The sequence below is a fragment of the Pteronotus mesoamericanus genome, unplaced genomic scaffold, assembly GCF_021234165.1.
Source record: "Pteronotus mesoamericanus isolate MK-2021 breed Mesoamerican mustached bat unplaced genomic scaffold, CSHL_Meso_final contig_58, whole genome shotgun sequence".
Classification (NCBI taxonomy): Eukaryota; Metazoa; Chordata; class Mammalia; order Chiroptera; family Mormoopidae; genus Pteronotus; species Pteronotus mesoamericanus.
In genome coordinates, this window is record NW_026555205.1 from 2,490,064 (window position 1) to 2,516,976 (window position 26,913).

Genomic DNA, 26,913 nt, shown 5'->3' on the forward strand with positions numbered 1-26,913 from the left:
CTGTGGGAGGCCTTGCCGGCCAGTGCAAGCATTCGTCAGCCCGCGCAGGTTACACACACGCTCGCCAACCCTTGCCGGTCACTCGACGCAAGTGTGAGTGCCTGCACTGGGTGTTTTGGGGGTGTCTATGTGTGCTTTTCGGCTTTTGGCTCTTTAGGGGTTTGGCCTCTTCTCGCGTAATGGAGACTACAGCAAGGAGAAGGAGTCGGGATTCCCTGGTTCCTCCTCCGTTCTTTCACCAATGCCTCAGTTTCTAGTCTCTCCTCAGGGGTATCGGGGCAGTTCTGCGACCCTTTTGGCCAAGGATCCACCACCTATGCGGACTGCATTTCAATCGCAGGCAGTCTGGTTCCTGCGCGCCTCTCTTCTGCCTCTTTGAGGGCGCCCCTTTCCAGCCCACAATGGAGACTACAGAACGGGGAGGGAGTCGAGACTCCCCGGTTCCTCCTCCCGTTCTTTCCCCAATGCCTCGGTCTCCAGTCTCTCCTCAAGGCTCTTCCAGCCAGTCTGCACTCAGCCCCGCAGCTCACTGGCATACAAGCTCTGTGCAGAGCACACAAAAGGCAGGGTAATTGATTCCTTTATGCCTGATCGAGATGATAGCTGCAGAGTGGGAGGTTATCACCCAGGCTCCACCAGCCGCTGTGTCCATTCTTTTTACAAAGTTTTCCTCACCAGTCTTTTCCCAGGCACCAGCCCACCCTGCTGCCGCCTCTACCCAGAGATCAAGGAGGGTGGCTGCCACTTCAACTTTTGCTTTGGCCCTTTAAATGTCTCTTTGCATCCCCAGCCACCTGTCTCTGGCAGAGAGCGCCCCTCAGCTTTTCAAGGTTGCGTTTTGTCTGTATATTCTTGGTTTTATCTGCTGTAGTTTAGGGGTCCCTGTTTATGATTCAGACCCCGTTCTTCTTGGGGGAAGCGAACTGGCCGTTTCAATGTCCCTCTGGTGCCAGTGCCCGTGGGCACCCAGCCGACCCTCTCAAGCCTCCACCGCACTTCTCACCCATTGGGATGTGTGAGAGTAGAGTCCACTGTCCGCGGCACCAATGCTCCTCTCCCACTATCGCTCCACTGCTTGCCAGGTGATTACTCTCCTTCTCTTTCTCACACCTTTCCCCTCTCTCTAAAAAATAAATACAGTCTTTAAGAAACAGAATTACTGCATGACCCAGCAAGCCCACCTTTGTTTATACATCCAAAGAAATTAAAATGTAGATCTGAAAGAGTTATTGGCTTTCCCATGTTTATTACAGCATTATTCACAATAGCCAAGATATGGAAACAACAATAAATGTATATCGGTGGACTAAGGGATAAAGAAAATGTGGTACATTCATTTAATCAAATATTATTCAACTTTATAAAAGGAAAAAAATCTTGCCATTTGCTACAGTATGGATGGACTTGAAAGATATTAAGCTGAGTAAAATATAATAAACCAGGTACAGAAAAGCAAATGTGTTCACTTATATGTAGAATGTAAAAATAGTCAAACTTGAAGCACAAAGTAGAATGGTGGTTGTCTTGAGCCTGGAGGGAAAGGCAGTAAGGAAGTGTTGGTGAAAGAATACAAAAGCATCAGTTATGCAAGATAAATAAGTTCTGAATCTCCATAAAACTTAGGGCCTGTTAATAACAATACTGTATTTTATACTTAAAAATTTGGTAAGTGTGTAGATCTTACATTACACATTCTTATCACAGAAGGACAAATACAGAACAAAGTAACGCAGGATGAAATTTTAGTGTTGATGGATAATTTTATGGCATTGATTACGACGATGGTTTCATGAGTGTATACTGATGTCCAGACACATTAAGCTCTTTGCATTAATTATATAAAGTTTTTTCTATGTCAATAATACTTCAGTGAAGTGGCTTAAATAATGTTCCATCAGTACCACAAATTTCTTTAAATATTCAAGGTATTTGTGGTAAAATTATAAAAGTTGTAAAATGATACCTTTAATTTTTTTAATCTTAATTTTTATTTATTGTGCAAATAACATTTGTCTCCACCTCCCACCCAACACTTTCCCTTGTCCCACTTCCTCACTTTCCTCCGTCAATCCTTCCCTACTTTGGCTATGTTCATGGGTCCTTTATACATGTTCTGGACTTGACCATTCCTTTTCTTTTCCTCTCCCTCCTCCCCCCGCTCCCTCCCTCCTGGCTCTGTTGGTTTCTTTCTTCTTTCAATATTGCTGGTTATATTTTCCTTGCTTGTTTGTTTTTTTGGTTAGGTGCCACTTATAGGTGAGATCATATGGTATTTGTCTTTTGCCCCCTAGCTTATTTCACTTAGCATAATGCTCTCTATTTCCATATATGCTGTTGCGAAGGGCAGAAGTTCATTTTTCTTTCTGCCACATAGTGTTCCATTGTGTAAATATACCATAGTTTTTTAATCCACTCATCTACTGATGGGCCTTTAGGTTGCTTCCAACACTTGGCTATTGCAAATTGTGCTGCTATGAACATCGGGGTGCATAGGTTGTTTTGAATTATTTTTTGGGGGGGATTCTTAGAGTATAATCCCAGCAGAGGAATCACTGGGTCCAAAGGCAGTTTCATTTCTAGATTTGTGTGGAAATTTCTCACTGTTTTTCACAGTGGCAGCACCAGTCTGCATTCCCACCAACAGTGAACTAGGGTTCCTTTTTCTCTACAGCCTTGCCAGCACCCACTGTTTGTGGATCTGCTTATGATGGCCATTCTGACCAGTGTGAACTGGTATCTCATTGTGGTTATAATTTGCATTTCCCTGATGACTAGTGATGTCGAGCATCCTTTCACATGTCTATGGTGAATCTGTATGTCTTCCTTTGAGAAGTGTCTGCCCAGGTCTTTTGCTCATTTTTTAATTAGATTGTTTGTCTTCTTGGAGTGGAGTCGTGTGAGATCTTTATATATTTTGGAGATGAAACTTCTATCTGATATATCATTGGCAAATATATTTTCCCATGTGGTTGGCTCCCTTTTCATTTTACTGATGTTTTCTTTAGCCATGCAGAAGCTTCTTATTTTGATGAGGTCTCACTTGTTTATTCTTTCCTTTATTTCCCTTGCTTTAGGGGACATATCAGAGAAAATATTGCAGTGTGGGATATGAGAGTTTCCTGTTTATATTCTCCCATAGGATTTTTATGGTGTTGCGACTTATATATGTCTTTTATGCATCTAGAGTTTATCTTTGTGTGTGTTGTCAGTTGGTGATCAATTTTCAATTTTTTTGCATGTACCTGTCCAGCTCTTGAAACACCATTTGTTGAAGAGGCTATTTTTTCTCAAATTTATGTCTTTGCTCTGTTCGTCAAATATTAATTGACCATACAGACATGGGTTTATTTCTGGGCTTTCTATTTTGTTCCACTGATCTATGTGTCTGTTCCTGTACTAGTACCAGATTATTTTGCTTACAGTGGCCTTGTAATATAGTTTGATGTCCGGTATTGTGATCCCTCCTACTTTGCTTTTCTTTCTCAAAATTGCTGCGGCTATTCGAGGTCATTTATGGTTCCATATAAATATCTGAAATGTCTGTTCTTTATCTGTGAAGTATGTCATTGGTATTTTAATAGGGATTGTATCGAATGTATAAATTGCTTTGGGTAGGATAAACATTTTGATGTTATAAATTCTTCCAATCCTTGAACACAGTATATGCTTCCATTTATTTGTGCTTCCTTAATTTATTTCTTCAGTGTTGTGTAGTTTTCTGCATACAGGTCTTTTACCTCCTTGGTTAAATTTATTCCTAGGTACTTTATTTTTCTTGTTTTGCTATATTGAATGGTATTTTTTTTCTGATTTCTGCTTCTGATATTTAATTGTTGGTGTAAAAAATTTCCTTTGAAATCTGAATATTGACTTTTTACCCTGCTGTTTTCCCAAATACACTTATTACATTTAATAGATTTTTGGTGAAGTCTATAGCTTTTTCTAAGTACACTATCATGTCATCTGCAAACAATGATACTTTTACTTCCTCATTTCTTATTTGGATGCCTTTTATTTCTTTTTCTTGTCTGACCTCGGGGTTAGAACTTCCTTACTATCTTGAATACAAATGGTGAAAACAGAAATCCTTGTCTTGTTCCTGATCTTAGTGGGAAAGCTTTAGATTTTGTCTGTTGATAATGATGTTGGTTGTAGGTTTTTCATATATGGCCTTTATTAAATTGTGGTGTGCCCCCTTTATTCCCACTATGCTGAGTGTCATAAATGGGTGCTGTACCTTATCGAATGCTTTTTCCGCATCTATTGAGATGATCATGTGTTTTTTTTCTCTTTCTTTTTATTTATGTGATGTATTACATTTATTGATTTGTGTATATTGAACCATCCTTGCATCTCTGAGATATATCCCACTGGATCATGATGGATGATCTTTGTAATGTAATGCTGGATGTGGTTTGCCAATATTTTGTTGAGGATTTTACTGTCTATATTCATAAGTGATATTGACCTGTATTTTTCTTTCTTTGTAGGGTCTTTATCTGGCTTTGGGATTAGGGCAATGCTGGCCTCATAAAAAGAGTCTGGGAGTCTTCCCTCCTCTTGGATTCTTTGGAATAGTCTGAGAAGGACACGGGTTAGCTCTTCCTTAAATGTTTTGTAAAATTCTCCTGTGAAGCTGTCTAGCCCTGGGCTTTTGTATGCCAGACGTTTTTTGATTATTGCTTCAATTTCCCCAGCTGTTATTGGTCTGTTAAGCCTTTCAGCTTCTTCTTCATTCAGTGTTGGAAGATTATACTTTTCCAGAAATTTGTCCGTTTCATAGAGGTTTTCAAATTTCTTGGCATATAATTGCTCATAGTAATTTCTTATAATCCTTTGTATTTCTGTGGTATCAGTTGTTATTTCTCCTCTTTCATTTCTGGTATTATTCATCTCTGTCTTCTCCCTTTTTTCTTGATGTGTCTGTTTAAATGCTTATCTTCTCAAAGAACCAGCAACTGGATTGGCTGATACTTTGAATTGTTCTTTTAGTCTCTGTGTCATTGAGTTCTGCTCTGATCTCGATTATTTCCTTCTTTCTACTTTCTCTGGGATTTATTTGTTATTGTTTTTCCAGTTCTTGAAGTTGTAGTGTTAGGTCTTTTATTTGAAATGTTTCCATCTTTTTTAGGTAAGCCTGTATTGCTATGAACTTCCCTCTCAGGACTGCCTTTACTGTGCTCCATAGGTTTTGGACTGTTGTATGTTCATTTTCATTTGTTTCATAAAGCTTTTTGATTTCTTATTATTGACCCATTCATTGTTTAATAACATACTATTCAGTCTCCATGAGTTTGCAACTTTTTGAGTTTTTTCCTTGAAGTTGGTTTCCAGTTTCTAGCCCTTGTGGTCTAAGGGAATGCTGGTTATTATATCAATTTTCCTGAATTTGTTGAGGCTTGTTTTGTGTCCAAGCATGTGATCTGTCTTTGAAAAGTTCCTTGCGCATTTGAAAAGAACATGTATTTTTCTTCTTTGGATGAAAGGTTCTATATATGTCAGTTAAGCCCATTTGATCTAATGCATCATTCAGTTCCACAATATCATTGAGTTTATGTTTTGTTTCGAGGAGCACTCCATTTTTGACAGTGGTGTGTTAAAATCCCCTTTTATTAAGTGTGTTGCTGTCTATTTCTTTCTTGAAGTACTCCAAGATTTTCCTTATATATTTGGGTGCTCTTATGTTGGGTGCATATATGTTTACATAGTTTATGTCTTCTTGATGGATTCTTCCTTTGAGTATTACAAAGTGTCCCTCTGGGTCTGTTTTTATTGCCTTTTTTTTTGTCTATTTTGTCTGATATAAGTATTGCTACATCTACTTTTTTTTCTTGGCCCTTTGCTTGGAATATTTTTTACCATCCCTTGACTTTCAGTCTGTGTAGGTCTTTTGTTCTGAGGTGGGTCTCTTGTAGACAGTATATGTGTGGGTCATGTTTTCTTTTCCATTCAGCTATCCTGTGTCTTTTGATTGGGGGCATTTAGTCCATTTACATTTAGAGTTATTATTGATAGGAACTTATTCATTTTTTCCCTTTGTACCTGTGTTTTTTATCTTTCTCACTCTTTTTCTTCATCTTCCTAAAGCAGTCCCTTTAGCAAATCTTGTAGTGCTGGTTTGGTGGAGATGTATTGTTTTAGTCTTCTTTTGTCTGGGAAACTCCTTATTTCACCTTCCATTTTAATTGAGAGCCTTGCTGGGTAGAGAAGCCTTGGTTGCAGACCTTTGCTTTTAATTCCTTTAAATATTCTATTCCATTCTGGGCTTGTAGTGTTTCTGTTGAGAAGTTAGCTGCTAGCCATATTGGGGCTCTCTTATATATTACTACCTCTTTCTACCTTGCTTGCTTTAGGATTCTCTGTTTGTCTTTGATATTTGCCATTTTAATGATGACATGTCTTGGAGTGGACCTCATTGGGTTCCTCTTGCGTGGGGCTCTCTGTGCTTCCAGAACTTGTGTGACTTTTTCTCTCCTCCAATTAGGGAAGTTTTCCATCATTATGTTTTCAAACAGGTTTTCTATCCCTTCCTCCTCTTCTTCTCCTTCTGACATCCTTATTATATGGATATTATTACGTTTCAGGTTGTCCTGCATTTCCCTAAATGCCTCTTCATTCTTTTTGAGTCTTTTTTCCATTTCTTGTTCTTCTGGCAGATTTTTTCTACTTTGTCCTCTGGCTCACTGATTCAATCCTCTGCTTCATTGAGCCTGCTTTTTTTTCCTTCTTCTGTGTTCTTAATTCAGAAATGGTTTTCTTCATTTCCCCTTTTCTTATTGATAGTTTCTATATCCTTTGTCAGGTTGATATAGTTTGCACTATGTTCCTCATAGTTCTCTTTGAGCTGGCTGAGCTCATTGGGCTTTCTTATAACTGTTGTATTGAAATCAGTATCTGATAGTTTACTTGCCTATACGTCATTTATTTCTCTCTGTGGGGATTCCTACTTTCCCCTTATTTGGGGAGCATTTCTCTTCCTTCCCATTATTTGTGAGAATCTTCTTCTTCTTCCTTTTTTTTTTTTTTTGCTTCTGCTTCTTTTTTTTCTTTTTTTCCAGCTCTTTTATTATTTTTTTTAAATACATTTGTCTCTGCCTCCCCCCCACCACTTTCCCTTGTCCCCTCCCTCCTTCCCTCCCTCAGCTCTTCCCCTTTGGTTTTGTCCATTAGTCCTTGCTATATGTTCCTTGACTTTCCCCTTCGCTTCCCTTTCCCTGCCCCCCTCCCTCCTTTCCTCTTGTCTCTGTTGATTTCTTTTCCTTTCAGTGTTGCTGGTCATATTTTCCTTGCATCTTTGTATTGTTGGTTAGGTTCCGCTTATAGGTGAGCTCATATGGTATTTTTCTTTCGCCCCCTGGCTTATTTCGCTTAGCATAATGCTCTCCAGTTCCATCCATGCTGTCGCGAAGTTTAGTAGTTCTTTTTTTCTTTCTGCTGCATAGTATTCCATTGTGTATATGTACCATAATTTTTTGATCCAATTATCTACTGATGGGCATTTAGGTTGCTTCCAACACTTGGCTATTGTAAATTGTGCTGCTATGATCATTGGGGTGCATAGGTTCTTTTGTATTGGCGTTTTGGTGTTCTTAGGGTATAGTCCCAGCAGGTGAATCACTGAACAAAAGGCAGTTCCATTTTGAGCTTTTTGAGGAATGGCCATCATAAACAGATCAACAAACAACAGGTGCTGGCGAGCATGTGGAGAAAAGGGAACCCTAGTCCACTGTTGGTGGGAATGCAGACTGGTGCAGCCACTGTGGAAAGCAGTGTGGAATTTCCTCAAAAATGCTTCTGCTTCTTATTTGATTAGCCTCAATTTCCTGACTTTGTGGGTTAAACTTCTATTGTAGTAGGCTGTTTTGTTTTTTTTTTTTTTTTCAATTTTCTTTCTGGGTCTCCCTCTGATGAGGTCAGTTGTTGACCCTGTCTGACTTAAGGCAGTCTGTTTTAGACTTCCAGGAATCTACGGTCTGTGTTTGTCTCCTGCAATTGTTAATCTAGTCATTCTGCCCTTAGCTGTGATACTTAGGAACCTCAGTGCATGGCAGTGCTTTCTGATGGCGTGGCTATTGTGTCCTTACAAACTGCTACCACTCAGGGGAGTGGTCTGTCTGAGCAAGATGGAGACCATGGAATGGGGAAGGAGTCAACACTGGGATCCCCCCAGCTACTCCCTCAGTTCTCTCCCCAATGGTTCTGTCTCCAGTCTCTCCTCAAGCTTCTCTAGGCAGCTCTGTGTTCCCTTTGAACATAGATCTACTCTCTGTGCTGGCCGCACTGCACTCAACACTCAGCCCTGCGAGCCATCCTGGGCCTAGTGCCCTGTAGGCAGGCATACTGTTTCCTTTATGTCTGAGCGAGGTAGAAGCTGCAGAGTTAGAAGTGAGTCATCACCGGGGCCCAGCTGGCCACTGTTTCATTTCTCTTCCCAAAGTTTTCCTCACCAATCTTTTCAGGCTCCAGTCCACTCTGCTCCCACCTCTGCCCAGAGACGAAGGAAGATGGCTGCCACTGCAAATTTTTAGGTGGTTCCTTTAAACTTCTCTTTGTGTCTCCAGCTGCCTGTCTCTGGGAGAGAGCACCACTATGCTTTCCACAGCTGTCTTTTGTCTGTGTCCTTTTTGGGTTCAGACGTTGTATTCTAGAGGTCCCTGCTTATGATTCAGACCCTGCTCTTAGGGGGATCCAACTGTCCATTTCAATATCCCTCTGGTGCTGGTTCATGTGGGCACCCAGCCCACTCTCTCGAGCTTCCACCCGTTAGGATGTGTGAAAGTCAATTCCACTGTCTGTCTGAGGCTCCAAGGCTCCTCTCTCACTATAGTTCCATTGTTTTCCAGGTGATTTCTCCACAATTTAGTTGCAATTCCAGTTTGGTCCTGGGAGGTCAGTGTGACTTCCACTCACTCCTTTGCCATATTCCCATCTCCAGATACTTTCAAATGAGTATGAAAACCAACCATATTCATGAAGAGAAACACTATGTATGCTAATGATGCTAATTCTTGCCAAATCAATAGCCTCAATGCAGTTCATCCCCACAGGATTTTTTTTTTAATTTTTATTTTTAATTGTTGTTCAAGTACAGTTGTGTCCATTTTCTTGCCATCACTTTTGCTGACCCACCCACCCCCACTTCCTACTCTCAATCCTACCCCCCTTTGGCTTTGTTCATGGGTCCTTTATACATGATCCTTGACATCCCTTCCCCTTTTTCCCCCCATTATCCCTCTCCGCCCTCTCCTCTGGTTACTGTCAGTTTGTTCTTTATTTCAATGTCTCTGGTTATGTTTTGTTTACTTGCTTATTTTGCTGATTAGGTTCCACTTATAGGTGAATTCATATGGTATATGATTTTTACTGCCTGGCTTATTTCACTTAGCATAATGCTCTCCAGATCCATCCATGCTGTCACAAGGGGTAGGAGCTCCTTTTCCCTTTCTTTTTTTTTTTTTAACTTTTAAAACTGTATTTTTCCATTATCATCCATCCCCCTTACATCCCCTTCCCCCTGCAATTACCACACTGTTGCCCATGTCCATGAGTCTTTTCTTCTTTTTGTTTGATCCTTCCACCCCTGCCCCACCCCTTCCCCCCTTTCCCCAGAGCTCTCATCCTGCTCTCTGAGTTTGTCTCTATTTTGCTTGTTAGTTCAGTTTATTAAATTCCACATATAATTGAAAACATAGGGCATTTGTCTTTTTCTGACTCCTTATTTAAAACTCAACACCAAAAAAACAAACAACCCAATTAAAAGTGGGCAAAGAACCTGAATAGACACTTCTCCAAAGAGGACACCTAGATGTCCAATTAACATATGAAAAGATTCTCAACATCAGTAATCATCAGAGAAATAGAAATTAAACCACAATGAAGTACAATCTCCTTTTCCCTTTCTACTGCATAGTATTACAATGTGTAAATGTACCATAGTTTTCTATTCCATTCATTTACTGATGGGCACTTAGGTTGCCTCCAGGACTTAGCTGTTGTAAATTTAATGACATTTTGAAGCCAATCTTAAATTCTCTCTGAATGTATCAAGATTAAGGATATCACAACAATTTGGAAGGAGAAAAACAAGTTATAGGGACTTGTCCTATCACTTATCAAGATTTATTATTAACCTAATAATAATAACTGATATTTACATAGAAATTGGCTAACAAGCAGATGGAACAAAGCTTATATAGAAATAGCTTCATATATATATAAAAAGATGATATTTAATGAAGGTGGCATTGCAAATGGCAGAAACAATCTCCCATTTATAAGGTAAAATGCACTGAGACAATTTCATGAAACTAAATCTTATCTCCTCTTATTCACTCAATTTTTACTCCACTCCAACCACTTTTGTTTCTTTTCTGTTTTTCAATGCACTAAGCTCCTTCCATCTTAAGTCCTGTACACTTGCCATTCCTTTATATGGCTAATTCCCTCATTCCTGAGATCTTCTTTTAAAATTCCACAGTCAGTGAGGTCTTATATCTCCCTGCCACTGACTAGAATTTAATTTCTATATAGTACATGAATAGATCTGTTTTGTTTACTACTCTATCATCATCAGAAAAAAAAAACAGTACATGCACATGGTAAGTGCTCAATAGTCACTGAGTGAATGAATGAATGATAATGAAAAAATACCAACACTCTAAAACATTCTACACACACAAAAAAAGCCTTTTCATATATATCCAAAATTTACATGAAAAAAAAGAAAATGAAAACTATTTTAAAAATAGATGAGACTATTATGAATTTAACAAATGATTTCTTAAATAAGACATAAAAATACAAAACATAAAATAAATTATTAATAAATATTACCAAATTAAAATTTAAAATTTAAAAATAAAGATTTATAAGAAGTATGACAGATATAGACAGGAGAATTTATGCATATACCTCACAAAGTTATAGCAATATATTAACAGGTGGTTCAAATAATAATGTAAATAAAAGATAATCTAAAAGAAAAATAGCAAAAGTATGCTCAGAGGATTATATACTGGAAGGTTTCTTATACATATAAAAAGTTGCTTGATATTAATAAAGAGAATCTAAATAAAACAAAAAGTAGGTACAGTTTTACCCACAATAATTTCTTAAATTTATTTTTCCACAGTATATAAACAAAGGTGTGAGAAAATTGTATCACTCTTATACTGATAATAGGTAAAAATATGCATAAATTATTACCCATCAGTCTACTACTTAGTACACATCCTATAGGGTTCCTTACTCATAGGCACAAGGAGATGTATACAAGAATGGTTATTTAGCATTGTGTTTAATAAAAAATAAAATAACTAAATTGAGACATAGTCATAAAATACAGTATTACAGAGCAGGCAAAATAAATCAATTATAGCTGTATTTATTTAGGAATAAATGTGAGGAAAAATAGTAAGCTGCATAATCTTAAGAACAGTGTGTTACCATGTATTTAATTGTAAAAGTCTCATTAGCAAAGATATAAATATACATACACATAGATATATAAAGATATACAGCCATTATATGCACACATATTATGGCTATATATATATATATATATATATATATATGAGAAGTAAAAATAAGTCAATTAATACAAAATCATAGAAGTATTTTAATTTTGGTTGATTTTTTAAATAGTTTATTGTATCTTTTTCTATTACCATTTATTCCCCTTATACTCTCTTCTGCCTACATCTACCCCCTCCCTCAGTAATCACCACACTGTTGTTCATGCCCATGAGGTTTTTTCTTCTTTCCTTGATGCCTTTAACCCCACCCCCACCCCACAATGGCCAGCCTTCTCTCTGAGTTGGTCTTTATTTTGCTTTTGGTTGATTTTTTTAAAATGAAGGAGAGAATAGAATTGGCGAAGGATACATTGGCTTAAAATCAATCTTTAGTTTTTGTTTCTTTAAAAAAAGGAGAAAAAAACGTTTTGCAGAAAATATGGTACAATATGAAGCTTTGATGAACAGTGTGGTAGATACATTGTACTATTTACTATAGGTTTCTGTGTACATAAATATTTCATAATAAAAATCAAATGAACTGATTGTGAAGAAACGGAGACCAAACATACCATTTTGCCATTAATGGGAGCAGAAAAATAGAATGGAAGCTGAAGGGGTAAGAGTCAAGAGAGATTTATTTATTTTGCTATTGTTTTAATCCAGGAGTTAATAGAGCATATTAGTACATTGAAGTTGAATTATCTAGCAGTCAATGAGACATTAATAATAAAACAGGTTATTTCAGTCAAGATGGCAATGTAGGTAAATGTTGTACTCACATTCTCCCACACATCAAAATTATTTACAGATAAACTACAGAAAAACCATTATTCATAATCTCAGCTGTGGTGGTTCCCCTTGAGGAGTGAGGGGCCCTAGTTCCACACCAGGCACCCAAGCCCAGAGTTCTGGTTCTGGGAAGAGAAGTCCCCATAACTTCTGGCTGTAAAAACCAGCATGTATTAGTGCTGAGTGAAACAGAGAGCTTCTGGAGTACCAGGTATTCCTCTTAAAGGCCTGTGCACAGAATTATTCAGATTCCCTCTGAGCTCCTGCACTGGAGCAGCAGCTCAAATGTCTCAGGGACATACAGGGAGAAACTGAATTGTCTGGCATCAGGAAAAAAGCTAGAAAGACAGCTTTCTCAAAGACAAAAGTGCCAGCAGAGGCCATTGTTCCTTTTCTGAGACCTCCTTACTTCCCACAGAACCAGCAGGCAGGCACCACATCTAACATTGTTTGCCCTGTCATGGTGATTCCCTGAGACCACACCCCACCCAACTTGCTGATCTAGCCTCACTGTTTCCAGTGGATTTTCCATATGAATGGCCTGTCCTGGCTAACACTTCAAACTTTCATAAAATCTGTCAAATAAAAGCACATAGCCTCAGCATGCCCCATAACAGGCGTGGCACTAGTGGCAGTTGGGCTTGGTTCGCGGCTTGGCTCGCATCTTGGCCTCTCCTGGGCACCTCCAAGCCGAGCACAAGTAGCAGGCATCTGCAGATCGCTTTGTACCTCATGTTTGGTGGCCCTTGGCAGAATACAGGCAGTGAGTCACCTTGGCCTGCATATCCCAGGAGGCCCCAGAGCCTTCACACCTGGTGGACAGCTTCAGACCACATAAAAGCACCACAACCACCTCCAAAAAAAAAAAAACACCCTAGGGGAAGATTCAGCTGTCAACAGAGTCTCACTGAAGTAAGTTCTGCCACATGGAGTGGACCCCTACATAAGTGGTCCCCCATGATGGTCCCAGCTCATACTCTTTGTCCATCAGCCTGGGGGCAAATCCTCCCATTGACATGAAAATGGGAATTGAGGCTCAACTACAACAGGACTGTGCACACAGCCCATACTGGGAGACCTCCAGGGGAGTTCCCAGCTCAGGTGAATGAGGAAGCTGTGCCACTGAACCCTACAGAACACCCACTACCTAAGGCTATTCTATCAATCCCAGGAGACATAACAGCTCTAACTACTACATAGAAACAAATATAGGGAAGCAGTCAAAATGAGGAGACAAACAAAGAAGGCTCAAGTGAAAGAACAAGAGAAAAAGCTCAATGAAATGGAGACGAGCAAACTACGAGATACAGAGTTCAAAACAATGATTATACGGATGCTCGAGGAACTTAGTGAGAACATCAATAATATGATTAAAAAAACACACAGAAAACATAAAAAATAACCAGCCAGGAATGAAGGCTACATTAAATAAAATATAGAATAAGTTAAAGGGAATCAACAGTAGAGAAGGAAAAACCAAGAATTAAATAGGCAATTTGGAATATATGGAAGCAAAAAACATCCAATCAGAACAGCAAAAAGAAAAAAAGAATCCAAAAGATGAGGATAGTGTAAGGAGACTCTGGGAAAACTTGAGGTGTACCAACAGTTGCATCATTGGGATGTCAGAAGGATGAGAGAAAACAAGAAATTGAAAATCTATTTGAAAAAATAATGACTGAAATCTTCTCCAACCTGTGAAGGAAATAGACACACATGTCCAGGAAGTGCAGAGATTCCCAAACAAGATGAACACAAACAGGCCCACACCAAGACACATCATAATTAAAATGCCAAAGGTTAAAGACAAAGAGAAAATCTTAAAAGCAGCAAGAGAGAAGCAGTTAGGTAGCTACAAGGGGGCTCCCATTAGACTGACATCTGATTTCTCAAAAGAAACTTTGCAGGCTGAAAGGGATTGGCAAGAAATATTCAAAGTGAAGAAAAGCAGGATCTACAACCAAGATTACTCTACACAGCAAAACTATCATTTAGACTCTAAAGACAGGTAAAGAGCTGCCTAGAAAAGAAAAAGCTAAAGGAGTTCATCACCACCAAAACAGAATTACATGAAATGTTAAGGATCTTTTTTAAGAGGAAGAAGAAGGAAAAAAAAAAAAGATAAAGATATGTATAATAAAATGGCAATAAATGTATATCAACAATTTAATCTAAAAACAAAATAAACATACAGAACAGAAACAGAATCACAGATACATAGAATATTTTGATGGTTGCCATATGGGAGGGGTATTAGGGAGATGGGTAAAAAAGGTTATGGGACTGAAAAGTACAAACTGGAAGTTACAGAATAGTCACGGGGATATAAAGTGCAGCCTAGAGAATATAGTAATACTCTAATAACTATGTATGGTGTCAGATGGGTGCAAGATTTATCAGGATGATCACTTTTAGTAAGTTATATAATTTCTAATCACTGGGTTGTACACCTAAAACTAATATAATACTGTATGTCAATTGTAATTGAAAGATAAAAAAGATTTAAAAATTATATAACAGAAACAGAAGAAAAAAATGAAAAGCAGAATTCTGAAGAAGATGTGAGGGAAGAGGATATAGAACACATTTAGGGGAGCTGGCCTTTGATAGGAGCATTTTCTCTGTATTCTAGCATTTTGTTAAAAAAAATACAACTCAGTTGTTTGTGTTTTTTTTTGTCCCATAATGCTCAGTTTCTATAAACTTCTGAAACTCCTAAAATTACCTTAGGTTTTCGATGTTCTGCCCAGTATCATTAGAAATGTAAAGCAGCTTAAAATTACTTTCTCCAAGTTTCCTGTTTGGTTCTTTCCATGGTTGTCTGGTTCAACTGTAACAAAAAGTTACAGCCTGACTACTGTGCTAAACACCCAGAGTGTAGTCGGTTTTTTCTGATGAAAGTAATTATCCTCACTATCTGGAAACACATTCTCAAAAGCCTGGCTAAAAATGCACTGCGCAATGTGTGACGCATTCTCTTCTTGGCTTTGAGAAGCAGAATGCGAAAAGGGGATCATCAGAAACCAAGTATCTTTTAAAAAGTCACTAAGAAAAATACTATATCATCTTGCTTATATGTGGAATCTAAAGCAAACAAACTCATAGAAAAGTAGATCAGATTTGTGGTTACCAGAGGAGGGGTGGACATGACAAAATTGGATGAAGGTGGTCAAAATTACAGATTTCCATAGATAAGATAAATAAGTACTTGGCATGTAATATATAATATGATGACTATAATTGACACTGCTGTATGGTATATTTAAAAGTTGTTAGTTTGAGGCCTTCACAGGTCCCAACCTCTCTGTGGTTTGGGGTTGCTATCTGTTTCATAGAGCATAAAGTAGAGTGTTGTCTTCTGGGAATAAAAAGTTGTATTCTCCTCTGAGAAAAACTCCTGAATAGAAAAAAAAAAAAAACTTGTTAAGAGAGATCTTAAGAGTACTCATTACAAGGAAAAATATTTTGTTTCTGTGTGAGATGATGGATGTTAATTAAACTTATTCTGGTAACCACTTAACATATGGAAGTCAAATTATTGTTCTGTATGCCTTAAACTTATACAGTGCTATATGTAAATTATCTCAATGAAAATGGAAAAAAGTCACTTTCTACTAGAATTCGAGATAAATGCAGGGTTGAGGACATCATCTTCTCTTTCATTTTCTTCAGTCAGGCAGTAAGATACTGTCTGATTACATTGAAATGTTTATGGTGCCATGTTAAGTGTTCACAGAATCAAAGAACAGCAATTAGCTCACATTAACAAATATAGGAAGCAGCTTATCCAACCTCATTCATTTCCAAACAGCCCAACAGAGACCTCCCCAACTTATAGACGCTGAGATTCCCTTTACATGCATGTTCAAATTATAAAGGATTTGTCAAGCACAAAATGACTGTTCATCAAAATATCCTCCAATTATTTCTGGGAGGTTTAAAATGAGTCTGACAGTTTTAGTCACCACTCCTTTGGCTCTCCTATTTACTCCAATTTTCATTAGTTGACACCCATATTTATTGACATCTAAAGTCTCAAGGTAGCAAGGCTATTGAGCCTGACTCCTGGGGTCACTTAAATCTGCCTATTCCCTAACTGCATAATATGAGCAAGTAATTTATCCTATCTTTTTCTCAAGTTCCACATCTTTAAATGCAGATGAGCAGGGAAAAGATACTATCAGTTTTGGAACAAAAGGTGGAAAGTGCTTATTGTGTTGTATACACAGTGGAAAGTTGTTCTAAGGGGAGAGATAAATTTGTTGTTGAAACAGAAACTGAAGAAAGAAAGGGAAATGAGGTGGTACAAGCAATCAGATAAAGTAACACATAAAAATTTTGATGACTATATAGTGCTCAATATATGCTTATTATTATTTTTTTTTATTATTGTTCAACTACAGTTGTCCTGCCTTTTTCCCATTACTCTCCCTTGCCCCATCCACCCATTCCCAAGTCAATCCCTCCCCAATTGCCTGAGCCAAGGAGTCTTCTATTTGTGTTTCTTGGTTAACTATTTATTAAGTATGGAAGGTGTTTTTAAAATTATCTCCAATTAACAGATCTGACACAGAAATAATATGATAACAGATATGATTTTCATAAATAATTGGAGGATATTTTGAGGAACTGTCATTTTGTGCTTGACAAATCCTTTATAATTTGAACATGCATGTAAAGGGAATCTCAGCGTCTATAAGTTGGGGAGGTCTCTGTTGGGCTGTTTGGAAATGAATGAGGTTGGATAAGCTGCTTCCTATATTTGTTAATGTGAGCTAATTGCTGTTCTTTGATTCTGTGAACACTTAACATGGCACCATAAACATTTCAATGTAATCAGACAGTATCTTACTGCCTGACTGAAGAAAATGAAAGAGAAGATGATGTCCTCAACCCTGCATTTATCTCGAATTCTAGTAGAAAGTGACTTTTTTCCATTTTCATTGAGATAATTTACATATAGCACTGTATAGGTTTCTGTATTTGACACAGAAAATGCTCAATAAACGTTTGCTATTTTTATTTACAATGCTGTGGCATGAAGCTTCACATCTGTCATTTCTGATGGTGCTTGCTCCCTCACAGGAATGCAAACATCAGTGCCAATAGTATCCTTACCTGATGCCACAAAGTTTTAAGATGATAAAGCAGTGCTAAGGCAGGAAGTGCAGACTCTTGTAAATTTGTGATACCTGAGGTAAGAAGTGTTAAGCAGTCCTGAAGCTCAGGAAGAAGGTTTTTAAGTATGCAATTAACCCTCTTTTAGGTTAAGACTGGGAGATTGGTGTTTCCATTTGCACCTTCTGTGCTGGGCCCTGGGGGAATAAACATAGGGAATCCTTGTGAGCCCATTAAGAACTGCTTCTTTGTTTTTTTATAGTCTTGTGAATATCAGAAACAGGAGGCCTGTTGGCTGTCAGAGGTAGGCATTTTTGGGGACCCACTACAGATGTGAAAGCCTTAAAATTTGGGGCACTATGTGTTTGGTCTAAGTCTTTTGGTCCTCAGGGAGAAGCTGGGAGTTGTGAGTTCCCTACCAATTGTACACACCTGTGTCAGGGATAAGTTTATGGAGACAGTATGTCTCAGCCTTTTCCTACCCATATTAATGTGGGTACATTCTTGTTTACCTGACATGTAGAAGTCTCTCAGCTAGTATCTGGATTTCTGTCAGAGGGAATTATTCTGTTTGTAGAGGTACTTTTGGTGTGTCCATGAGAGGAGTTGAATTCAAGAGCCTCCTATATCACCACTTGGACAAGGGTTCAATCTCTTATTTTCCTAACCATCTTCAAACCAAAGTATGAAACATTTCATACAAAACAGTACAGGAATTTTCATTTTACAATAAAAAAATACTCCCTTTGTCCATTGCTATATTATTTTAGCTGTTTTCTGAAAACAATAAATATAAATAAATAAATAAAACTATACAACTATTTCCAGAGTAATATTAGAGGAAGGAAATTACTTAATTTTTCCTCATATTTTTCTCCCATAAAATCATTTAATTGCCCTTTCATTTAATCATTTCCATCTATAGCATGAATCACAAACCTTCATAGTCTGCTTATTCTCTGTGTCAGAAAATCCATTTTAATATTATCATGTACTGGGGAATAAAATTAATTTAATTGCCTAAAATATCCCTTTGAAATTTGCAAAAGAATAGAAATAAACATTATTGGAAAAATTTTCCCCCTGAATGAGAAGACATGCTGTATTTCCAACTTTGATAATGAGCAACTGGAAAGTAAACACATTTATTCCTATAGAAAGTGAAAAATCAGTCCTTTTAAATAGCTAATTAACTCATCTATCTCTGAAATTTTGGTGACTGATTCAGTAAATATGCAGTAGATTTTGTCCAAATGCTATATTTTAAACAAAATGGACCAATTCCAGCCTAAAGATGATGTTATTTGGTTAGAAAAGTAAGGACAACAAATACAGTAGATTTGCCTGTCCTAATTTTTGGATAAGCCTTTTAGCTAAGGCCAAAATGAGAATATTAACATAGTTATAAGATTTAGGTATTATATTTGAACACCAGGATTTCATTTTTAAATTACAGAGAACCTCAAAACAACATTCCCATTTTATTTTACAATGACTGAATTTTTTGAAGGAATGAATTACCAGTGGAATTGAAAAGTGAATTATTTAATGTATTTAGTCATAGGTAAATTGTTCTTTAGGTTTTGTATATGTTTAAATCACTTTTTCAATTCCAGTTCTTTAAATTTTTGTTTAATTATTCAAATATATTTGTCTCCATTTTCCCACCACCACTTGTCCCTGCCCTACCCACCCAAACCTCCCACCCTCAATCCTTCCCCACTTTGGCTTTGTCCATGGGTCCTTTATACATGTTACTTGATTTGACCCTTCCCCTTCTTTTCCCCATTACCCACCTCCCTCCTTCCCTCTCGTTACTGTCAGTTTCTTTTTTCTTTCAATATTACTGCTTATATTTTCCTTGCTTGTTTATTTTGTTGATTAGATTCCACTTATAGGTGAAAGAAATTATGGAAGACACAAATAAATGGAAGCATATATCATGTTCATGGATTGGGAGAATTAATATCATCAAAATGTCCATACTACCCAAAGCAATATATAGATTCAATGCAATCCCTATTAAAATACCAATGACATATTTCACAGATGTAGAACAAATATTTCAAAAATTTATATGGAATCATAAATGACCATGAATACCTGCAGCAATTTTGAGAAAGAACAACAAAGTAGGAAGGATCACAATACCTGACATCAAACTATATTACAAGGCCACTGTAATAAAAACAGTATGTTACTGGTATTAGAACAGACCATAGATCAATGGAACAGAATGGAGAGCCCAGAAGTAAACCCATGTCTCTGTGGTCAATTAATATTTGACAAAGGGGGCAGAAGCATAAAATGGAATAAAAATAGCCTCTTCAACAAATGGTATTGGGAGAGCTGGACAGCTACATGCAAAAATTGAAATTCGACCACCATCTTACACCATTCACAAAAATAAACTGAATATGGGTAAAAGACTTAAATATAAGTCACGACACCATAAAAGTTCTAGAGGAGAACATAGGCCAGAAATTGGTAGATATTCCACACAGTAATATTTTCATCAATTCCAGCTCTTTTAATATATGAGATTATATATTTTAAAGAAAAAGTTATATTGAAGTTTATTTTTAAATAATGTGCAAATGGCTCTGACTGTTATGGTTCAATGGGTTGAGTGTCATCCCACAAACCAAAAGGACACCAGTTTGATTTCTGTTCAGGGCACATGCCTAGGTTTGTGGGCCAGGTTCCTGGTTTAGTGTATGCAAGAGGCAATCAATCGATGTTTCTTTTATACCTGGATGTTTGTCCCCCTCTCTTTCTCTCTCCCCTCCCTTCTCTCTAAAAATAAATAAATAAAATCTTTTAAAAATAATGGGCAAATGTCAAAAAAACTTAAACATAAAAATATGTTAATAATCAAATGAAGCAAAGATACATTTTATTTATAGTTTTGTTATTTTTTTATGTGCTAGCACATTTTATCCTCACTCATGAATCTTTTTCAAAACATAATCACTTAGAGCAAAATCTCAAATATTTTCAAATTCCACTTTCCACCTACCGCTCATTCTCTGTTAATCGCAGTTTCCTTGCTTCATGGAGCTGCTTTCAAGATAAACTATGTGTGATTACTTACCTATGTTCAATTCTATCATTTTCAATTTTATTCAATTCCAGAATTGTATTGTTTGATTTTTCTCTCTCTCACACACACACATTTTGGTTTGTTTACATACATTAAATTCAGGATAAACCAGGAAAAAAAAAAAAAAAACATACATCATATCTATTTGACAAATAAATACAATATGATCTAGATTATAAAGAGTTAGCATACCAATTAACATATTCAAAGTAAATGCCCTATTCTATCAGTATTCATAATATTAACACTGGAAGTGTCCCTTCGAATTATGAAGAGGTCTTACAAAAAGGAAATAACAACTCTGGATTTACCTAGGATGCAATATTTCATATAAAGTCCAATTTTAACATGTTTCATAGGGAATATCATTCAGGCTTACTTATTTTAGTGTAATATCTCTACCTTGAGTTGTCAAAATGTAAAGGAATTGTAGCAATGAATAATAAACATTCATATGGACTTTCATTATGATGATTTTGCTTTTAACTAGCTGAAAGACTTTGAAAAAGCTAGCTGATCTGATCTTCAGTTTCTCTATCCAGCAATAGGTTTCCATGACTTCATGGAAAGAAAAATCCACAAATATTATGGGGGGTTTGGCCTGAAAAGTCCCCCAATTTGCCACAGATGGAAGAAAGAGTCATTCCAGACACCGTTTTCCTGTCAAGGAAAGGGGAGGGGTGATTCTCTCTCAAGGAGAATGCCCCAAGCCCCCGTGCTCAATGGCTTTTATTGAGAGGGTTACAAATGGGGGACAGGTAGCAGGAATGTATAGGTAATCTAATTACTTCCATAACTTAAGTTTACATAGAATAGGGGATGTTTGAAGAAGACAATGACAGGAGGGGAAGACAAAATGACACTTAATTGCTCAGGTCCCAGAGGAGCAAACAGTATGGCACCAGATGGGATTTGGGTCAGGTTCCAGGAATTTTGTAAATTTCTTTCCCAGCCTTGAGCTGGTTATCTGTTATAAGATTAACAGAGTTTGAGAGAGAAACAAAGCAAGCTTCAAGGAGTGTAATTTACTTCTAGGCCTGATTTCCCCTGGGGGCCCTTGGAGTTATTATCGGGTCCTGACTATCAACCTCATTACCAGTGTTCCGGCCAAGATTTAGGGTTTCTCTCCCAGGCCCCAGCTTGCACGAGACTACAGTCCCCAATACCACTCAAAGTGGCCCCCTAAAAAATATAAGATTTTTGTATCCTGCTTGAAGAAAGCACAACAACATAAAAATTACAATTATAAAATAGTTAAATGCATAATGTCTACATGTTATCAAAAATTTACTGCTGGGTTATCTTAAACATGATCTCATTTTTTGTGTACTTCAATGTTTACACATTATTCATACATCATAAATATGTTAGTATATAAAGTTTTCTAATAGTGCTTGCTTATGAGAAGCTAAATATGTTTGAAGTGGAAACAGTAGGAAACATTTGTCATAGTATCCCCATTATGTGCCATAGAACATCAAATTATTAAAAACTTCCAATGTATCACTTTTAAAAGAATACAAACAGAAAAGAAGAGTAAATGCAAATTCTGTTTAGGAGAGAGATGAGGGGATTAACACTAAATTTGGAAGATAAAATAACATTTTTAATAGAAATAGTGTTTTCCGCCTGTTATTCTATGAAAACTTTTGCATCTATAATAGGTGATACATTTAACCTTTTGCTGCATACTACTATGTAGTACAAAATTTTATTTTCAAATGTGGAAATGGAAATACAAAATAGCTAGTGACATAATATCATATGACAGCTACCCAGCAAAGGTCACTCACTGTCACTTCCCCATTTTATAGGGAAAAAAAAACTGAACTTAGAAAATATTTTTAACAAGCGCTGGCAAGGATGCAGAGAAAGGGGAACCCTTTTGCACCCTTGGTGGAAATGCAGATTGGTGCAGTCATTGTGGAAAGCAGCAAGGAGATACCTCAAAAAATTAAGAATAGAGCTGCCTTTTGACCCAGTGGTCCCACTTCTGGGAATATATCCAAAGAAACCTAAAACACTAATTTGAAAGAATATATGTGCCCCTATGTTCATTGTAGCATTATTTACAATCACCAAGATATGGAAGCAACCCAAGTGTCCATCAGTAGATGAATGGATAAAGCAACTATGGGATATTTACACAGTGGAATACTGCTCGTCTATAAAAAAGAAGAAAATTTTACCCTTTGCAACAGCATGGGTAACCTGGAGAACATTATACTAAGTGACATAAGCCCAACAGAGAAAGACAAATACCATATGATTTCATTGATATATGGAACCTAGTAAACAAACTGAGCTAATAAACAAAATAGAGACAGACTCATAAATAGATAGCAGGATGACAGGTATAGGGCGGAGAAGTTAGAGGGTGGAGGGGTTGAGCAAAAAGGAAAAAGGACTCATAGACATGGAGAACAATATGGTGATTGATGGAAGAGAGGGAGGTATAAGGGGGATAAATGGTAATGGAAAAATACAATAAAAAAGATAATATTTTCAAATCATATATCTGATAAAGGACTTGTATCCAGAATATATAACAAACTCTTAAAACATAATAATGAGTACAATCAACTCAATTAAAAAATGTAAAAATAATATGAATAGACATTTCTCCAAAGATATTCTATATCCCATTAGCATGTGAAAAGATCATCAATATCCTCAGCCATAAGGGAAATACTAATCCAAACCACAAGGAAATAACACTTTATGCCCAATAAAATGGCTATAATGATAATAATAAAAACCCTGATAATATTAAGCATTGATGAGGGTGTGGAGAAACCAGAGTGCTTACATTTTGCAGATGGGAATGTACAATGGTTCAGCTGCTTTAGAAAACAGTCTGGTATTTTCTCAAAATGTTAAATAAAGTTGCCATATGACCCAGCAATTGCACTTTTATTCCTTAGTAAACAACCAAAAGAAATGAGTATCTACTCAAAGATATATACATGACTATTTATAACAGCTTTTTATTTATAACAGCCAAAAACTATAAAAATTAAAATGTCTGTTATCTGAGAATGAATAAATAAAATGTGGAATATCCATACAATGGAAAATTATTCATTCATATAAAGGAATGAAGTATTTATACATACTACAACATAATTCTAACTTGAAAACCTTATGAAATAATTGAGACATAAAAAAATCTTGTATGATTGTGTCTGTATAAAATGTCCAGAAAATACAAACTTTAGAAGCAAAAATAAGATCAGTGGTTTTCTGGGGATGAAAATGATGATTAAAGGTCAAGTGGGGTGACAGAAAAGTTTTAAACTGAATTGTGGTGATTAAACAACTGTAATTTACTCAAAATCTTTTTTTAACTTGTTTATTTTTTAAATTTATAAATCATGTTTATTCTATTACAGTTGTCTCAATTTTTACCCCTTTACCCTCTTCCACCCATCCCAAGTGCATCCCTTGATCAAACAATCAATTCCCACTCTTTTGTCCATGTCCATGGGTCATTCTTACATGTTCTTTGTCTAGTCCGTTCCCCTTCTTTCCAGCATTGTCCTCTTTCCCCATCCCCTCTGGTCCCTTTCAATCTCCTCCATGTTTGAATGCCTGTGTTTTATTTTGTTCATTAGTTTATTTTGTTGAATAGAGTCCACTTATAGGTGAGATCATTTGGTAATTGTCTTTCATCAACTGGCTTATTTCATTTAGCTTAATATTGTCCAGTTCCATGTGTGTTGTCACAAAAGATAGGAGTTCCATCTCTCTCTTTCTTTGTTTTTTTCTTTCCTTCCTTCCTTTCATTCATGCAGATTGATTTTATTTTATTAATGTCAGTTAATTATAAAATATTAAAACAATTTAAAAACATTGTAAAGTCTCAGCAATTGAACCAACATGACACCAGCACAGAAATAATCAAGTAGATCAATGAAATACAATGAGCATTCTACAGACAAATATATCTGTGTAACAATATATGATTAAGTTGATATTTCAAATCAATGGGTCAAATAAGGCTTATTCAACAACAAAAAAAAAATGCACGGACCACTATGAATTGAAATAAAACAAATATAGAGCCCTATTTCACACATTACAAAAGAAATATTCGGGTGAGTTAAAAACCAATATGTAGAATCTAAGGAGACTTAGAAGAAAATTGAACTAATATTTTCCATGACCTGAAGTTAAATACTCAAACCCAGAAGCAATAAAGTAAATATTGACAATATGACTACATTAAACATTTAACACTATATAGTAATATACATATAAAAAACATTAAAGGACAAGGTTTAGAATAGAAAAGTTTTTGCAACACATCAAAAACATGGTTAATAAGTTGTTTTGTTTTTCTTTAGGGAAAAAACTTCTACAAACCTTTAATCAATAAATGGATAAAGAATACCAAAAAGTCACTGAAAGCTTTTTTTCTTAAATAATAGAAATAGGCAAGAAATATACTAAAACAGATTTAGTTTCAACGAATTATAAAGGAAGAATGAACATAACATCATTGTCACAATCAGATTAATGAGTATTAAAAATACTGGTAATATCAAATATTGGCAACTCTGAATGGAACTGGGTATTCATAGAAACATTCTTCATCTTAAAGCAGTCCCTTTAGCATATTTTGCAGTGCTGGTTTGGTGGGGGTGTATTCTTTTAGCCTTCCTTTGTCTGGGAAACTCCATATTTTGCCTTCCATTTTAATTGAGAGCCTTGCTGGGTAGAGCAGTCATGGTTGCAGACCTTTGCTTTTCATGAGTTGGAATATTTCTTGCCATTCCCTTCTGGCTTGCAGTGTTTCTGATGAGAAGTCAGCTGCTAGATGTACTGGGGCTCCCTTATATGTTACTACCTCTTTCTCCCTTTCTTGCTTTATGATTCTGTTTGTCTTTGATATTTGCCATTTTAATGATGACGTGTCTTGGAGTGGGCCTCATTGGGTTCCTCTTGAATGGGACCCTCCTTGCTTCCTGGACTTGTGTGACTTTTTCTCTACTCCAATTGGGGAAGTTTTCCATCGTTACTTTTTCAAACAGGTTCTCTATCCCTTCTTCATTCTCTTCTTTTTCTGGCGTCCCTATTATATGGATATTATTGCGTTTCAGGTTGTCCTGCATTTTCCTCAATGTCTCTTCATTCTTTTTGAGTCTTTTTTTCATTTTCTTTCTTTTTCTAGGAGCTTTTTCCTACTTGTCCTCCAGCTCACTGATTTGGTCCTCAGCTTCATCGAGCCTGCTTTGGATTCCTTCTACTCTGTTCTTTAATTCAGAAATTGTATTCTTCATTTCCTCTTGTCTCTTCTTCATAGTTTTTATGTCCTTTTTCAGGTTGATATAGTTTGCAGTAAGTTCCTCGTAGTTTCCCTGTAGTTTTTGGTAATTCTCTCTGAGCTCACTGAGCTCGTTGAACTTCCTTAGAACCATTGTTTGGAACTCAATATCTGATAGTTTACTTGCCTCTATTTCATTTAGTTCTCTTTCTTGGGATTCCTTCTTCCCCTTCGAGTGGGGCGTATTTCTTTGTCTTCCCATCACTTTTGAGACTCTTCTCTTATGCTTCTTATTCTTAAGTTAATTTGTTTTGATTTCCTGACTTTCTGGTGTGAACTTCTATGGTTGGAGACCACTGTTTTTTCTTTCTGGATCTGCTTTTGATGATGTCAGGTGTCATCCCTCTCCAACCTTAGGCAGTCTTTTCAAGACTTCCTGCAATGTACTGTTTGTGTCTGTCTCCTTCAGCTGTTAATCTATTAATATAGTCACTCTGCACTCAGTAGGCCGCCTTATAGAGCTCAGAGCCAGGAGGAGTCCCTCCTGCTGGCAGGGTTATTGATTCCTCTCTCCCTGGTGTTGTATGGGGGAGGAGTCAGCACTAGGATCCCACCGGCTACTCTCTCCATTCTCTTCCCAAAGACTCCATCCCCAGTGTTTCCTGAAGTGTCTCCAGACATCTTTGTGCCCCCTTTAGCAAGGGATCTACTGTCTGTGGCTGCCACTCTGCACTCAGCAGGCAGCTTAGACCGCACAGGGCGGGGCAGAATCCCACATGGGGGCTGGGCTACTGGGTCTTCTGATCCTGGTACCACCTGGGGAACTGGACTCTGCCTGAGTTAGATGGCCGCTGTCGCATGGGGGATGAGCCAGCACCGAGATCCTGGCAGCCACTCTCTCAGTTTTCTTCCCAAAGTTTCTTCCCTAGTTTCTCCTCAGGTGTCTCTAGCCCACTCTGCCCCTACCTTTGCCAGAGACCAGGGTAAGTGGCTGCAAATAAAAATTTATGCCTTGGCCCTTTAAATAGTTCTTTGCATCTCCAGCCAACCTGTCTCTGGCAGAGAGCAACCCTGCCGTTTATCTCAGCTGGCTGTTTTCTCTGTACATTTTGGGCCCTCTT